The sequence below is a fragment of the Aptenodytes patagonicus genome, chromosome 8 (assembly GCF_965638725.1).
Source record: "Aptenodytes patagonicus chromosome 8, bAptPat1.pri.cur, whole genome shotgun sequence".
In the NCBI taxonomy this organism is placed as follows: Eukaryota; Metazoa; Chordata; class Aves; order Sphenisciformes; family Spheniscidae; genus Aptenodytes; species Aptenodytes patagonicus.
The window spans coordinates 20,959,922-20,975,166 of NC_134956.1; the positions used below are offsets into that span (position 1 = coordinate 20,959,922).

A 15,245-nucleotide genomic window follows, 5' to 3' on the forward strand; every position below is an offset into this window, starting at 1 on the left:
AGTACTTGTCTTTATTAGCCTATCTCCTTACATGTTTGCATTGATGTCTTCAGTTTAAAAATCCCAGTTCCTACCCCTTTGCATTAATTTGTTCAATTTCTGTTAACCTCTCCATACTTGTTTAATACTATTATAGATCTTCCTATGAATAACTGTTATTATTTAGTGCACACCTGACTTCCAGACTTCAATTGAAGATGTGTTTTCAAGTTTTACAGAGAAGACTAGAAGTATTTTTTTTAAATTGTATGCAGTGCAGTGAAAGATACATCTCTTTGTCGCTAACTTCCAGATTTTATCCGAAATAAATACTTTCTAGATAAACTGCTTGTTGAGGTCCCAAAAGAACGAAAAAAATCTTGCCTTGTGCTTTCCTTTCTAAAAAAGCCTCTTCTGGAGATATGCATGTCTTATTTTCTTTCCCTTCCTTATATGTTTACTTAATTTTCTCCTCTTAACTGTACAATAAAGGAATTATGTAAAACATCATCTGAATACACATAGCTTTTATAACAAGGTGTTTAAGTGTATAAAATTATATTAGGTCTGTCTAGGAAGTCTTTAAATGTCTGTCTAATGTCTTTCCCCTAAGTGGCTCCTTTTGCTTTATATTCTCTTACATGTAAAGCTATTCCAAGTACCAAACTGCTAACAAAATGGAATCATATTTTATTGTTCCTCTAATTTTCCACGAGGTTTTACCTATTTGTTTGTTGCAGGTCTATAGCTTTTTCCTTCTTTAGAATTTCAATTTGATTCAAACTCTCAGCCTTCTCAGAGTAGGTGGTCTGTAACATTAAACCATCAAGCAATCAGTTTTATGCTTTCCTTTCTAACTCCAGCCCCAGCTTGCTTTTCACAAACAACGGTAGGAAATCCTCTGTCTGACATAGTAAAGGATAAAGCAAAACAAAAATCAGGCCCACTTGTGACTCAGAGGTACACTTAGGGCTCTTAATGCCTAAAATGCTACGTGTTTTGATATAATAGTATACTTTAATCCAAGGGCTATTTAAATGATAGACGAAGTAATGGCTGGAACAGAACAACAATGACAAACTGTAGCTTTAGAAATGACCTTGGTCTAGAATTTGTTGAATTTGTACATCCAACCAAAAGGAAATTTTTAACTCTGGAGCTGAACTATAAACTTTTATAGAATAAATTTAGTTAGATCATGACACAAAAATTTACATTCAGAGAAGTAATTTTAAATAACTTGGATGCTTGACAATAATGCAAAGTATGATGTCTCTCTAAATCACAAGGAGTGGTGGAAGTCAATGTGTTTCAGTTAAAGTCATTATTCCAGGTTCCAAGCCTGTATCTACTGTGCAATTAATGATAGAAACTGAAATTTAAAATAAGGACTAGAAAATGAGTGCACTGTAACAGAAATAATGGGAATATTCTGAAAAGAAAAAAAACCAACATTTTTCCATTTTCAAACAGAAAGCTAATGTTGCATTTCATTTTCTTAAGAAGAAAATATGTAGTAATTGTAACAACAAAATAATATATGGTGGTTCACTATCTTGTGTCAAAAATTGTTTGTCAGGAGAATAAAAGCAGCTAGTAATCTGGATGTTACACACTGAATAAAGTAAAAGTTGAGCAGTTTACAACAACTGGGTTGTTATGAAGTGGGAGACTGAACTAAAAATCTGTCAGTTTTCCATAAAATTCTTCTTAGGTGTCAAATACCACAATTTGGACTGTTCAATGACTAGTTAAGGTTTTACATACTCAAAGGAAATGAATTCATGTCTTTCATAGATCAGTGGATATACCATTTGTGGATTATTTTCACATGCTTACAGACTCTGACACTCAAGTAATACCTAAGACCCCAGTTTTTCTTATTCTATGCTTAACTTTACGCAGATGAATAGTCCCTTTGGCTTTAGTAAAACAAATTCCATACTTAAGCATTACCATATTACATGTTCAGGCTTTTTTCCTCTGTAATAGACAGCTTATGGTAACACTACTTTCATTAGGGGCAGCTTTATCCCTAGGGACTCCTGCTCATCTACAGATCATACTATAGGCTTGCATGGAACTTAGAATAATAGTTACGATAAATAATTCTAAATTTACTTTTTATCATTAGATTAGAAAAGATTTTACAAATGTGGCCATCAGTTCTCATAAACTTAGTGAAATCTTCACTGCTGACTTCAGCTAGATAAGGTTTCTGCCTTAGCAGATATCAAATTAATTGGACACTATGCTCGTTACTTCGGGTCAGGATTTGTCTTTCCATTTTTAGCTGCTTTTAAAATACTGTCCTTGGCTACTTGCTTGCTCAAAGACAATTTCCGTTGAGAAAGGGCTTGCATGGTTTGAAATGTTGTGGTTTGCAGTTAACTCATTGATTAACACATAAAGGATAGATATAAACAAAGATGTTTATTCTTTTAGCATGTTTGACTTATGTACTTATTTCCATTGTCCTTTTTTCCCTGCAAAAGATGATGTACATCATCTGATTGCCTGAGAATATGAATGACTTAGTGTGATTATTAGTCTGGTGGCAAAAAGCAGTCAAGACCTTTCCCAAGACCTCCCTTTATAGCCTTAATTTGCATTCTTCTACAAGGATAAGTAAATTCTACCATGGTTTATCGCTTCATTGACAACTCACTTTAATTAAGCAGCTATGATAATTGCATTTCTTCCTGAAACTGCAGGAAAACACTTTCTAAGCAGTTAAAAGCTTTTGGGCTTAGTTTTTTTTTCAAAGGTTTTCTAAAGGAGGGGAATTAAATGGTTGCAATCAGACACAAACAAGTAGTAAGGGCCAGACTCTGCAATCCTTGTTCATACCGAACAGAACCTCAGGCTATGGAATAAACCAATGGAAAACAAATTATTTTTAGGGTAAGTTATTATTCAGGATAAAAGGGACAGAGTTAGTGACAAGTGTATCATCTTAGTTCAGACTGTGGGGTTTTGGTTCTTTTGTTCTATAAATCTATTCAAATTGTAACACAGTATTCAAAAGCAAGCATAAAGTCTAAGCAGGAGACTAACAGTGCATCTCTCAAATCTGGAGGACTCGGGCATGCTACTTTCCCCGTTTCCTCAGCTTATGCATGAAATTCATTTCATCCCAAAAGAAACTTCACAGCATCTCCTCAACCCCCTGACTCTTCCCTGTTTCTGCCTGAGACACTCTACTAAAATGTTTCTCGTTAATCTAATGAGTTTGGGTGTCTAACAAAGAACCACAGCAGAGTGTCTGGGGAAGGCAAGCTGGGAAAACTAACTGAAATGCCCAGTGAAAGCCTTTAATAGTCTATAAAGCTTGGAGATTTGCTAGACCTGGCAAGAGGCTAATATATTATCTATTCCTCTCTTTGACACTCTTGCTCATTCCTGTGTTTATTACCTGCTTCTAAAGTCAGCTGCTCTGCAAGTCAGCAAATGCCTTCTGCAATGAGAAATCCACAAAGAGGGCAAACAAACTTGCTTTTTGCTACACTTGGAGAGAAAGAGAGAGAACATTTTAATTAGCAGCAGGGGGTAAAACTGGCTAAAACTGAAGGAAAAGGTTCTAGTTGCTAGAGAAAGGTTTGTAATAGAAACAGTCAGCAATTCCCCTGCTGCAGAGGAAACTTTGCCTACAAAGCTTTTAAGAGGAAAGAAGGAGGCCAAAATGAAGGGAAAACAATGAAAGGTTATATTAAAAAAAAAAAGCATTGGTATGTACTGGCTCCTTCAAATAGAAGAAGGAATCAGAGAGCTGGCTGTGTGAACTTTTAAATTAAAACAAGAGTTGCTAGCAGGACACTTATGAACTGTAACTGCATCTGAAGACAGTTCATTGCTTTATGTTCCAAATTGTTTGACGCTTACCACTGCTAAAGGCAGCCTGTGAGAGGCCAGCTTTTCTTCAGTCTACAGCGTAAAAGGTGCCAAAACCTCTACTCCAAAATGAGAGTTAGGGATTCTTGACAGACTAGCAGGAAAAGGAAAGTATTACTAGCAGAGAAAATGGGAAAATGCAAAAGTGAAAATTACATAAATTCAAATTTTTTGCAAACCTGTGGTTAAGACAACTGCTTCAACTCTAGTATGGAAGGGAATCTAACTTGGTGCAAGCCAGTGATGGTGCCCCTAAGGAGCACAGCCCCCAGGGCTTTCTTGTGTGTGAACATCCTCCTTGTTTTTAGCAACACTTCATATTCTGTGACACTATTATTACCTGGCTTTTGTTTGTTTGTCCAGATTTGGGATGAACTAAGCTTTAAAGAGTCTGATACAGTTTTTTCAAAGAACATTGAATGATTTAAGAATTCTTCCCAACTTTAGATGTGAGATTTCTTTACAACTTACAATATATAAACATTAGCCTTGATTGTGAATGAACTACAAGGGAGACACAAATAAATACGCAGTCAGCAGGGTCTCCTCATTAAACAAATTATTTTTTTCTTTGCAAGAAACTTGCATCAGAAAAAAGCACTGTACAGAAAGGGGGTTATTTGTTCTTAGGTTTCAGCAAATGATTATAAACTTCCATACATAGTACAGATTTACACACCTCCATAAGTTCATCAACATTTCTTTTTAAAAAAAAAAGTGCTTAAAAGTTTGTGAGAACTGTGGTAAAAGAAGTAATTGTAAAAATGCAAGAACTGCACTGGTGTGTCTGCCCAGCATCTGCTCTGGTCCGCAGACCGGCTGTTTTGCGCAGGGTTCCTGCTGGCTCTGGTTTAAAGCCATGCCTTTAGCCGTATTTAATTCAACAGGTTAGACTGCATCTTCATGTAGAACAACATGCCATCTGCTTTACAGATCAATCCCACCTTTGTCTTTTACACTAAGTAGTATTTACTCTGCATCAGTGGTATTAGGCTGCTGCATAGACTCAGCATTTAAGGAAGAAAAAATTTCCTTTTTTGCTAGGGGGAGAAACAATTAGCTGGAAAACAATGGTGCATCTCCACATGCCACACAGGAAGAATAATTTAAACTTCCAACTGCTCTGTGTTCGCAGGTCAGGTTAGATACTCTGGGATTTCCAGCAAATTAAATGGGACCTGGTCTGAGCCAACAGTCTGTGTTCAGTTTACATGTGGCATGGCCATAGGAGTCGTCTTTCTCACCATGACCACCTCCTTGTCAAACCACAATGTATCTCCATCCAAAAGCATACTCTTAGAAGTATTACAAGCCCCCAAAACCCCCACAATTTCAGCAACAAAATATTTCTTTGATTATCTTAAATACTATCTTTTGCCCATGACATGGCTTCTTAAACAGTAATAGTTTGAAGTAGCAAAAATAAAAATAATCACCCTATTCACTTAACTCTTGAAAGCTCTACCTAGAGCCTGTTACTATTTACAGTCAGATTTTGGTCTTAAAAAGAGAGGATTGTTAAAAGAAAGAAGAAAAAGATTTTTTTTATTTGGAAATCAAGTTAGAAAAATACACTTCAGAGAACACTGCAAGGGTAGAGATCAGATGATCTCTTTGTGTGTTTCTTTAGGAGGAAAAAAGTTATGTGATTCCAAGCAGTCATGTGGTATGGCAGCTGCTAAAGTTACTGCTAATTTTTATTAGAGCTGGCCAGGGCCAGAAAAAGGTCTGCTTTATAAGCAAGACCTTTTAAGAAATAAACTAAATCTTCCTGAGCTGGGAAGCCTGCAGAACCGAGAGAGGAGAAGAAGAAAAAATAGCACTAAAAAGTTCTTTATTCCTTTTTTTCCCCCCTCAAATGATCCAGGAAACATTTTCACTCTCCCTTCCTGTTGCTGGTTTCTTTCTCATATTCATCCAATCAATCAAACACATATATATATAATATTTACTAGTTTTCAGCTCAAATTCTTGCTCAACCCCATGGCCCAAAAGGACTATTCACATGCACAACATGTATGTGCTTTTATTCACCCAAGGAAGAAACGTGGCCCTGGGCTAGAGGCTTCAGTTGACCCTGCTGTGAGCAAGGGGGTTGGACTAGATGATCTCCAGAGGTCCTCTCCAACCTGATGATCCCGTGAAACATTTAATGGTTTTATTCTCTTTGTTAAACTTGAAGATGGGATTTCAAAATTACCAATATCCTTGTGATATTTTACAGGACTGAGCACCTGTGGCTCACGTCTCTGAAAATCTGTGCATAAATTAAATTGGTTCCTGGGCCGAGCTTCATCACAAAAGCTTTTACTTGCTTCCAGTGTTGCATGCTTTTGTGCATGTCGAAGTTATTTGGATGATGGCAAAGAATAAAGGCAAGTACTTCCAGATAAAACTCATGACACTGAAAAAGACCAGTCATGACTCTTCATATGTCATCTAATCTCAGTTTAAACAGGATGAATTCTGTACTGCTGGTAAACGGATCATACGAGTAAGCTGTGGATACTACACTGGGGTTATGGATGATAACTGTGTCAGTGGAAAAGGGTATATAAGAAGAGCCTGCTGTAGGGTATACTTTTCCTGAGATCTATAGGTCAGGTCCTAAAATAGATGCTATATAAATTAATGATATTTTTTAAGATTAGTTAAACACCAGACTTCAGCAGACTATTAAAAAGGGGCTTGCACCATCAAGATACTGTTTTCCAGATTCTGACTTTTTTCCACCTGCCTCACACAACTGGGGCACATTACACCTTTAGTGCCTAATTTAAGTTGCAGATAAGATCCTTCTGCTATTTGGGAGTTGTGTGGCCCAGAGTGCAGTCATCACCTAGTCCTTCACAAAAGGAATGCCTCCTGCCATGTACACAGGGATGGGATGTGTGTCTCTACCATCTAGCGATCTACCCACGCAGCTGGTTTGTACCACTCCTCCTTCCACTCATAAGAAATTCTCAATGTTCCTTTTTTGAAGTATTATTCCCCCACCCAGTCTTTAAAACCCAAATTCACTTTCTGAGGTAAATTCCCTTTACAAATATAAGACTTTACAGATAGAAGCTTTTTAGAAACGCTGCACCATTATGAGAAAACTAACATAATACAAACTTACTTTGGATACTAAAATGCGTAATAAAGTCTTAAAGCAACAACTTAAATACTATAGTCATTTAAAAGCCCCAGTGCTGAAGCAAAAAATTCTCAACTACTGTTATTGTCAGCCCAGTACCAATTTGTATTTATAAGAGTCTAAAACTTTACAAGTCCTGTAGTTGCCCTTTGTAGCGGAACATAAAATAATAAAGTTATATCGTTTTAAAATTTATCAAAACATCACGCATGAAGTAGAGAAGCAGTCAACAATGCTGGAATTAATTTCACAATGCTGATAAGTTGTCCCCTCTTAGTGTTTAAAGCACAGAACTGCAGTTAATTGTGAACAGCTTCCAATTTTTCATGGTGTAAAGAATAAACTAATTAGGCAAAGGAAAAAGCCTTATGTATGAGAGAGAATATGAATGTAATGCCATTATTGCTATACAATTTGATATAGTAAATTTGATCAACTTCTAATCAAGTACCCTAATTTTCCACATTTTCCTGTTTGTAATGTTTCGTGTCTTATCATAAACTCACATTTAGCAATTTTGAAAAAGAAACAAAACCCCATACCCCATATTGGAATATATTTTGTTTACTATCAAGCAGTAAGACTTTATTTGACTTAAAAGCTACAAATATCATCAATCGGAAGTGACTTTGCATTATATTTCTTACTAGAACAGATTCCAGGATTTCAGTTCAGTTTCCATATTTGGGGGGGGGGGGGGGGGGGCAGCAAGGAAACATACTGTTGTGAAGAAAGCACAAATTAGGCACTCATGGCAAGCAGGTCTGCATGCCATGTTCTTGTTCTTCAGAACAAATCCCACCACCAGAATAAACCAGGTTTGAGCTGCAGGATCAGGACTCAGGATCCCAGGAAGATTTGGTCACCCTCACACATTCAGTACTTTTCACATTTGCTGGACAAATTCCATTTTTATTCCAAATAAAAAGTTATGCAAATTTTACTCAAGTGCATTTTGAATAGCAATGGTCTGAGCTTGCTTTTTTTGTCAGTTAATTTGCACTTACTTTATGCATATCTTTTAGTACAATTGACATGGTAATGTACTGCATATGTACTAAATTAAGGATGATCATGGCTAATTGCCCAATTATTATGATACAAACAGAATGTGTGAAAATAGTTGATAGGACATTCTGTGTGTTTTCTCTAAAAAGACTCAGCGCATTCAAAAATCTAAAAATAAAATCTAACAGTTAATCATAATGGTTTGGCTTCAAATGTGGAAAACTGAACAGGAGATGATTCAAAATGCAAGGAATTGTACCACATGTGAAAAGAAGATTAAATTCTCACATTGTTATATGTTCTACATGCATCCTTTTTAAATAAGTATTTGTCTGTTGGAGTCTGACATGTTTCTCTCCGCTTAGCTACAGAGAATATGAAACAGCTATTTTTCACTTCTTTGAAAGTAATAATTCGTAACACCAAAATGTAGATTTCTCAGGTGGTTTGTATTTTCTCTTCAATGCATGTGTGTCAGCCATGGGCTGATCTGCAGCATCATGACTGTTCCTGTAGCCCACGCGGTGACACACCAGGCTTGTCCTCTAGCTCAGGACAACCGTCCCACCGCGCCACTCGGAGGGAACGACCTCTGTTTGCTCGGCACTGAACAGCCTGGCAAAAGGCAGGCTAGGCACTGACCGATAGCTGTTTTATCAAGCTAATTAGCATGGATTGGTTTACCAGAAAATGGTAAACACAGCTGAGGGAGAATGGATGAGATATTTCATGAGCTATGTGATCAGGCAATACATGAGTCAACCGAGCGAGTCCCTTGTTTAATGTGACATTTGACAGGCCTGGAAATCATCAAAGCCATTTGCATTTCCTTTCCAAGTCCTGTTCCTCGTGGTACCAAACAAGCTAATAACCACACCAAAGAGGAAAAAAAATTTGGAGGCAGGGCATATGCTATATATAATCTGTGACTTTCACTGTTTTTTAGAGAGTTATAAAATGCTATCTTATCAAGAGAATTTTTCTCCTGCTTTTTCCATCCCTATAGTCATGAAAAGTTTGATGCAAGAGAATCTGACCTGGAAAGTACATTCCTCATAATCACTTATTTTTCTCAAGAGCAACTTCCCTTTTAACTGTGCAATTCCAACACAAACATGAACAACATTAACTCCTTTGCAGAGGCTGTGGATGCTGCATCCCAGCCCGCCCCAACTGCAGAGCAGCTGGGCTTTCACCCGCCGCAGGCATTTCCCCATAGTAGGGACGTCAAAGGGTTTCCATGGGGTACAGCTGTTTGTAGAGAGTAGCACATGAGAGGAATAGGGATTGTAGGTTATTTCCAGAGAAAAAGGGGAATGGGGCTCTCGGGAGAAAATGCTGATGAAGTGACGAAGTGCCAAAGCACAGCAGCAAAGCCAGGTATGAAACAGGTATTGTGGAAAGCTGAGCAGCTCTGGGGACTGCCGGCAGGTAGGTGCAGGGCCATCTCCTGGGGCTCGGAGAAGACCCAGTGCTGGAAGAGCCTCCGAACGTGACTGATTCCAACAACAGGCTCTAGGTTTATCCCCCATGTCCAATTAACTTATAAGTAGCTTGTGTAAAATTGGAACTGCTGCAGCCACTCTGCACATATGTGAGGAACAAGGGCAAAATTCTACCATTAAACTGTTTTCCCCCCAATTCAGTGTGAGCAGAGCAGAGCTGCACAAGGGGTCCCCATGTGCCCCCCCGGTGTGCCTCGGACACCCCGGCAGCACTTGTCTTCGGGGTCACGCTAAAGATTTGTGCTGCTATAGGGGAAGCTCTTTCACAAATATAACTGCAGCATCTTTAAGGAAAAATGGTATTCCTCCTAATTCCAGTAGTAGCAATTATTTTCTCTCATTTGTGCACAGTTGTCATGTCCCCATGTCAAGACCACTAAAGGTTTTACAGGACAGATTTTACATTAGCTGAAGACTGATACCGGGTTGTCTTCAAGCACACTGTGTTAGCAAGGAAAGCAAGAGCGGAGGTAAGTGCAGGGTAGAGGGCTGTGTGTAGGGGGAGAAGGGACACAGACACCATAATCCCATTAATTTAAGAAGTGTTACACATAAGGGATCTATTCCTGAGTTTAGAGAGCTTTTTTTGGATAATTTAATTACCTCTTTTTCATTCAGTATGCCCTTGAGAGCAATATTCTAAGCTTCCATAGATTCAAAATGCTCACATTATGCTTAGGGTCAACGTGCTGCGGACTTCTATTAAAAAGAAGAAAGAGTAAGATGGTGCGGAAATTTGAGGGGAACTCATGCTGGACCTTTTCAAAAGTTGCAGCATGAAACGTGCTTATAACTTGAGCTCTGCAGCCTACTTATCAGTGAAGAGGCAGAGACTGTAGGTCCATAATACTAGAAACAACATTGCTTTCTTTGTTTGCAACACTTATGTTTTCATCCCATCCAACTTATTTTTCTTTTCTGTTCGTGGGAAGGACGATAGTACAGTATTTACTGTAAAAATCCTGTTGTACCTCTTTGGTTCATTCTCTTTTTGCTGTCTGGCTCATCCCCTTGCTTCCCCACCTCCCTGCCACAGCTTAGACTGTAGCGCTGGTATGAAATCAGGCAAATAAATTTATGAGAGGAAAAAAATGCAGTGATAAGCAAGGCCGCCTGTTTTCATTTACATTTTCCTCTTAACATTATTATTATTCCCTTTTGACCAAGCTGCAGGATCTGTTTTAGCACAGGCGTGATGCTGCTTTGTAAGATACCATTAACAGATATGGATAAAGGGCTTGGAAAGTTTTCTAGGAGTATAAACTCTAAAAAAAAAGCTGACTCTGCTATAGCTGTTGTGTTCGCTCTCCACAAATAGTCTAATGTGCTTGCGTGTCCTGGCAGGAACTTGAACAGCCAATTTTGTCACTGTCTGAAAATGTTTTCTTCTAGAAAATTAATTCCTAAGTGTATGTAGCTGCGCAGTAAATCCTGTTTGCAGAGCTGAACTCTTCCATTAACAACAATGAAAAAATTCCGTTTAACCTATACGCTTGTTCAGCCAGTGCTTGCAGTAAGTTTCCTGCAAGTAGTTATAGGCTTAGGTTTATCGTATTAAAGCTGGCATAATTTTAAAAAGCGCTCACCAGCAAATGAGAAATTGAAGGCTGTGTTCAGTTAATAATTTTCTTTACTGATTATTTGTGGAAGTCTCCTGTGAGGCGCCTGTGAGTGGTGATAAGTGGAACAGGGCGCACAGGGTAGGGACAACTGCGGAGAAAACCAGACTGGCAATACACTGAACCCTTTCAGCCCGGAGGCTCAGTCTTGTGGAAAAACTAGACCCCATCACGCACCAGCAGACCACATGAAATGTTTCTTCATTTATTCATTCACTCAATTTTAAAGCAGTCCTTGCCTCAGCAGTGGATCTTTCTTAGCATGTACGTGTCACTGACAGGAAAGGTATGCCACGCGCCTGCCAGCGCATCCCTTCTTGCCGTTCCTGCGTGGCTGATGTACCTTCTCCATGCCGATTTGACTTTTCAGAGGCTATGTTGCTAACACAGCCACCAAATTCATTTTGCGGAAAGCCACCTAGCCACCTCATGCGAGCGGAAAGCGGCTCTGCCAAAACAGCACACGTGCTATAGGGTGAACAGGGAACCCACAGGGAATTGTACACTTTGCTTATACCTATACAGTAGAAGAAGATTTGCTAAAAAGTTTCATTGTTCTTATGTGTAATCTGTGAATAAATCCATGTAATAGAAAAGCAGCCTATAATTTGTAGCAAATGAGTGTGCTTTGGGGAAAATCAATCAAATGCACTAAGACGTGTTCTCAACTCCTAAACTAATGATCCTTCCTGTGAGCAGCATGAAACACTGGGCAAGTCCCAGGTGGCATAAATCCTCAAGGTTTCAGTGGAGCTGTGACAGTTTATACTACCTCAACAGTACCCTAATTGTGCTTAAAGTTTTTTAAGGTGGCAAGCAGTCAGCGTTTCAAAAGCCTCCTTCTTTCTAAGCAGTCCCAAAGCTAAACAAACAAGTTTACTATTAGTGAGAAGAGAATGCCATATTTAATTTATAATCTTTCAGAGCTGATGTGCTTAAAAATAAAAACTCTGAAAATCTAATTTTTTCTTAAGAAATGCCAAGCAGCTGCGTAGAGGAGGCATTCATGGCTGGGACTTGAACCAACTTCTGTTAAGAGAGGAAATTAGGACCATTTTGTTACCCTGACAAAAATGAAATCTATGAGAACAGTAATTCCTTTGCATAAAAATCAATAGTTCAGCGTGTTTTTAACATGGCAATTTGCTATGGAACATCTTAACAATAATTCAGTAAATCACTAGTACTGCGTTAAATTGGCTGCTTGCTTTGAATGTGTAAGTACAGAACTGCATAAAAACCATGTAGTCAAACCAGAGAAAATCTCAGTGTCATTACTTCCTCACTTCTAAAATAATTGTGAAAGATCTGAAAACAGATATAAGTAAGAAGCATTGGTTTACACAGAGCAGTTACAAACAGACCAAGATCCAAGTCTTTAACCCTAATCTGACAAGAACTTCCAGAAGTTATTTCCCTGTATACCTCAGATTACCCATTTGCAAAATAAGGATAATATTATTAAACCGTGAGGGGAAATTATTAAGCAGTTAATAGCCATAACATGATCTTCATAGTCCTATATAAGCACTAAATATTGTTATTAAACAGATTCTGTAAAACAAAATACAAGGGAAAAGGCGTATTTCTCTATTTGTTACATGCTGCTTTGAAGACTGAGTAGCACAGACCACGCAACATTCATCTTCATGTATGTCATTTAGCAGTAGGAACATGTACTTCATAGTGGCATTACTTATGTCAATTATATCAAAGGGGCAAAAAATTGCTTTTACAGAAAAATCAAGACAATTCTTAAACCTGATTAACTTCTTCGCATTTAACCTTCTAAAATATGTTAAACAGGAAATCCAAATTACATAAGGAAAATATGTTTAAAAATTATCTCTGACATAATTCAAAGTTTCTCTGTATCAATTTGTCAGGGGATAGAATTTGCAAGCAAATATCAATATAATAATGCATTTGCTACCAGCTATAAACAGTACTATGTATGTGTCTATATTTTACACTGCCTAATCCCTGCTCAGTAATTAGAAATGTTGTGACAGTTCTGAAAATGAGAAATGACACTCTTATGTGTGCTCCAGAATGCATCCACCAGGAGATCCACAGCAAAGGAACATTTTCCAAAAGGAGATCAAATAATTTATGTTTTACTTCATTGTAAATTCTCTGTGATGGATGCTGGAATTAATTTTGGAGATGTTACGCTCAGCAGCTTATACTGGAATAAGAGTTCATTGTGAAAGAGTCTATTTAAAATCATGCTGGTGATACATAGAACCTTAATATTGAATGAACAAGTCAAAGAAGTACTAGATAGCTAAATTCAGTTCTAGATAGCCGTTACCATCTTTCTCTACCATCTTTCATGCTTTTGAAAGCAAATGTGACCTGCTAGCATGCTCTACTCTCTATGCCAAGTTCCATCTGAGTCCTCCAGCTGCGTCCTGCCAGTTACAGCTAAATCCGTAAATGATTTTTCAGCCAAACTGCCAAATCGAAACTTCGGCAGTGTGAAGGTTATAAAAAAATCTGCCTCTAGAAGGACACTATCACTGGACATTACCTAATTTTCATCTAGATCACTTACAGGATGTTGCAATTATCTAAGATAATTGGATATTGGTATGATAAAGCTTGCTCAGATGCCTTGATGCAGGAGGTATCCCCTTTTTTCCTTAACCCAGACTAGGGTTAGATATAGCCCACTAAATATAAACTGCAGAGAATACAGAATGAAACGGTTGCTTTCAGGACCTGATGTCCACACTACATGTATTTTGAGGGTTCTGTATTAGAGCACTTGAGTCTAGTTCTGTGAACTGGATGCCTGTAGTGGCTGGGGTGCATTAAATGAATTAGTTTTATCTAAAAAAAATCCAGTTAGCACACTTGGAGATGACTCCACAATGGGAATCAAACCGCATTAGCTGGGCACCAGTCAGAGACTTGCTTCAACAGGACACTCCTACTCCAAACTCATGCTGATGTGGAGGCACCCAAAGTCAACTACTGGGAAACAATGTGCTACATTTTCATCAGCACTTTCTATATATTTAGAGGTGAGAAGAGTGAATATGAAAATGAGTTTGTGGTCAGCACAACAAGAGTTGTCAACACATGGGTTCCTGCTACCCTTGGTGTGTTATAAATACAACAAATCGCCCTAATGTCTTTATTCTGGGGTTTTCTCTTACGTGAAAATGTAACTTGAACTATGGAAAAGACCCTGCACAAACACTGCTCATGTAGGCATGACTCCACTCAGGGAGGAGACGCAGCCAAGAAGTACAGCAGGAAAGCTCACCCAGCCTGCCTTCCTCTGTGTTCTTCTCAGGTTCGCAGTGTGTGTCCAGCATAACGGTATTTAGTTGCTTAGCCCGGCCTGCGCTAGCGTTGCCAAATGCTAAACTTGTGGAGAAATGGAGCGGTAAGGAGGGAGTATAAAAAAAAAAAAAAGGCAGTAAGGAGGGAGGTCCCTTGCAACAGAGAGCAGATGCTGCAGAGCCCATGGAGGTTAGCTGCCCTTGTCCCCTGTGCCGTGAGCGAGGGTGACTTCTGCAGACAAATGCCGTATGACTGCAATTACGGTGCTTACACCCAAGGAGACTGAACCGGCCTTGCATAGAGCGACTAGGACATTTCCTAACTTTGGGGTATTTGATTTTTCCAAAGTTTTGGTTTTCATACAGTTGTTTGGTTTATGTGACTACGTACTACTTCAGAAACGGATGTCAGCTTTTCAAACATGCTTTGGGGAAATACATGCTTATGGGAAAATTCTCAGTTCAAACGAAATCGCACAGTTCTCACAAAATTGTCCAGACCTTTTCGCAATTATGTTACGTCATATATATAGTTTAAGCAACTCTGGATCATTTCACAGCTCAGCTTCTTATCTTTTTATAGTTCTGCTACTGTGGCTCCATTCTTTCCCATATGAAGAAATTTAATTAATATTTTATATCCTTACTAAATTGTGAATACAATTTACCATAACAGTACAGAAAATAGCAAACACACATTGTCCCCTGCCAACAGAAAATCCTTAACAGCTGTTTATTGCTCATTTGCAAAACATAAGAGCAATGGAATTCCATTACTTAGAGAAACTGGCTGTTCCATGATATCCTTGGC

The 15,245-nt window shown here is 38.4% G+C and overlaps 1 protein-coding gene across 1 annotated transcript in view; it reads right to left on the reverse strand.

Annotated features, from left to right (window-relative positions):
- The window catches only part of PDZRN3 (PDZ domain containing ring finger 3), a 148,302-nt gene that overhangs the window by 123,812 nt on the left and 9,245 nt on the right, over window positions 1-15,245 (reverse strand). The window lies entirely within an intron of this gene.